The sequence below is a fragment of the Palaemon carinicauda genome, chromosome 17, assembly GCF_036898095.1.
Source record: "Palaemon carinicauda isolate YSFRI2023 chromosome 17, ASM3689809v2, whole genome shotgun sequence".
Lineage (NCBI taxonomy): Eukaryota > Metazoa > Arthropoda > Malacostraca > Decapoda > Palaemonidae > Palaemon > Palaemon carinicauda.
Window position 1 is genome coordinate 134,323,307 of NC_090741.1, and position 2,500 is coordinate 134,325,806.

The window sequence follows — 2,500 nt, forward strand, 5'->3', positions numbered from 1 at the left end:
AAAATAAAATATTTTTTTGACAGAAATACTAAGGAGCGTAATTTTGCAGTAGGTGATAGTGTGTTGGTATTGCTTTCCATTCCAGGAAACCCTTTAAATGCTGTATTTTCAGGACCGTGGAAAATTTTAAAGAAATTAAGCGATGTTAATTATTTAGTTGAAACTCCCGAAAGGAGGAGACCCTACCAGCTGTCACATAAATATGTTAAAAGCTTATAAAGGTCGTGACAAAGTTATTCCCGTGACATTAATTGGTAATACTACAAAGTGTAATGGTATTAATTCTTTTTCTTTTCCAGATGTGAGTAATTTTGATGATGTTTTGATGGTGCCGAATGGCCTAATGATAATGAACATTCTTTAGAAAATTTTTCAGAAATGGTTTCACATTTAAATTTTGCAGAACAAGGATCTTTGAAAAAGTTAGTTTTAAGTTATAAGGATTTATTTTCGGATGTTCCTGGACAGACCACTGTCCTGGAACATGATTTAGATGTGGTTAACGCAACTCCGGTAAAACAATCCCCTTACAGGTTAAATCCATTTAAAAATGATGTTGTGGATAAAGAGGTTGATTATATGTTACGACATGGGCTGATTGAACCCAGCAACAGTCCGTGGTCTTCACCTGTTGTTTTGGTAAAGAAGCAGGATGGTCAATTCAGGCTTTGTTTTGATTACCGCAAAGTCAACGAGGTCACAAAGCCTGATAGTTATCCTTTACCCAGGATAGAGGACTGTATTGACAGGATAGGGAATTCGAAGTATTTAACTAAATTTGATTTGTTAAAGGGGTATTGGCAAGTTCCGCTGTCCAAACGGGCACGGGAGTTGTCAGCATTTGTAACGCAGATGAGTACTTTGGTTCAAGGTTTAGAGAGGTGTGTTGTTTATATCGATGATATTGTAATTTATAGTGATGACTAGGACACCCATCTTAATCGTATTAAGGCCTTATTTCAGGTACTTAGGGAAGCTGGTTTGGTTATAAACATCAAAAAGAGTGAGTTTGCCAAAGCAAAGGTTGTGTATTTGGGTCACGAAGTAGGATTTGGGAAAGTGGCTCCAAAACAGGCAAACGTAGACTCTATTAGGCATATTGAAATACCAAAGTGTCGCAGGGATGTCAGAAAATTCCTTGGTTTAGTAGGGTATTATCGCAGATTTGTTAAGAATTTTTCTGATACCGCCGAACCCCTGACTAATTTATTACGTAAAAATGTGACTTTTGTATGGACTAATGATGCCCAAAATGCCTTTGAAAAATTAAAGCAGGTCCTAATGAATTTCCCTATAGTGAAAGCCCCTGATTTTGAGGTCCCTTTTTCATTTGCTACTGATGCGAGTGATGTTGGGGTTGGAGCAGTTTTGTTGCAGGAAGATGCTCATGGAGTATCTCATCCTGTTGCCTATTTTTCCAAAAAATTATCCCCGACACAACGGAAATATTCGACCGTAAAAAAGAGACTTTGGGATTCATTTTAGCTGTAAACCATTTTCAAGTGTATTTATCCTCTACAGGGACTCCGATTAACATATTAACGGATCATAATCCGTTGGTTTTCTTGAACAGGTTTAAGAATAAAAATCAACGGTTGATGCGTTGGAGCCTCTTGCTTCAGGAATGGAATTTTAGCTTTTCACACATTCCAGGCACTGTCACGCATCAGTGACTGATTTGGGATTAAGTAATTAAGATTAAGATGTTAAATGTCTTGATTTGCAGGTTTTTCTTTGGTGTCGTCTTTGATTAAGAGTGGTTAATGGTACTTTTGATTTCTGTTTACTTTAGTGTGTATCGTTGGTGGAGGTTAATTTCAAGGTGTTACCATTGTCTTGTGTATGTCCATTAATGATGAGTGAAGTTAAGGCCCAAACCCGTCTAGTATGAGGACGCTTTCTGGAGTGAGAAGAGGCATTTTTGGAAAGTGTTGTGAAGGGTCACAATATTGAGTGTTGCAAATCATATGTCATGTCCCTGTTTTTTTGTTTATCTTTACATAGCTTAGATGGGTCATGGGCACACGGGTCTGTAGCACAACACAGCCGTTTTTTAGGTGCTACAGGCTTGTGTATGAGTGGTACCCTAGACTGAGTTAAGGTTAATCTATTAAGGTTTTTGTCCTTATTTTTGTTTAACTGATATTTGTGTTTTTAGAATAATTTAACCAAGTCACGGGCTCACAGGTGTGTAGCACAACACAGCCGTTTTTTAGGCGCTACAGGCTGGTGTATGAGTGGTGACCTTGGTTGAGGTAATAACCACATCGTGGTCGATTTATATTTTTGTTGTCGGTTGTGTAGGTTTAGTCTAATAATAGGTTAGTCTTGTAAATATTTCTGCTCTGCTAACCTGTGCCCACCGCTCCACTTGAGAATTCATGGGGATATTACTATATTTGCTTCGTATGTTAATCCCGATGTTATTTTTGGCGTAGTCAATAAGTTATTTTCTTGTATTAGCTTTAAGTCTTAGTATTAAGGTTAAGATTTGATATCT